Raw genomic sequence first — 837 nt, forward strand, 5'->3', positions numbered from 1 at the left:
CGGTCTTTTTTTTAAAGTTACACAAAACCCAAAATCGATTTCTCGAAAACAGATTTTGCGTAAAAATTCCCGTTTTTCATTAATTTTCTTTTGTTTTCGCGGCGCTTTTGAAAACCACTGGGAAATTTAAATTTTGACCTCCCCAATGCACCAACGATATTCACTTTCCCATCGAACGAGATACTGAAGTCGAAAATCGAAGCATTATTTCGACTACTTATCGTGTACACAGACACAAAAATAAAAAAAAATATATAAAAAATACACATCATTGTAAAATCAATACATTCATCGTTTCACTCAGAATCTAAAATTGACATGTGAGTTGTAATAATAGAAAATACAATATGCACATAAAATAGCACTGTCCCTATTATTCCTTATTTACACTGTAAATTTAATTCCATCTTGCGCATTAATAAGTACATGTTGAATATTATTTAGTAGTTAGCACAATCAGTGGCGTACATACGGGGGAGGTTTTCGGGATCAATCCCCCCCCAGGACCAAAAAAAAAAATTGTGATGTTATTGATGAATTTCTTATTATTAATCATCCGTGTATACACAAACATACGTTATAATAATTTGACTATTGAGTATAACACTATACTTTACCAACAACGAAAAAAGAATTCATAACGAAATTGTGGGTGCCGTATATCAATCAAAATAGACATTTGATCGTACACAGTCAGTTAGTTGGGTGCGGACATTAATACATCTTAATACGACCAAAAACGTACCCTTTCCTTTTCAGCCGATTCACTTTTCGTCCAAAAAAAAGTTAAATATATACACAATGATTTTGTTAAGTTGGTTTTAAATAACTACTTTA

This window comes from Acyrthosiphon pisum, chromosome A3 (assembly GCF_005508785.2).
Source record: "Acyrthosiphon pisum isolate AL4f chromosome A3, pea_aphid_22Mar2018_4r6ur, whole genome shotgun sequence".
Taxonomy (NCBI): Eukaryota; Metazoa; Arthropoda; class Insecta; order Hemiptera; family Aphididae; genus Acyrthosiphon; species Acyrthosiphon pisum.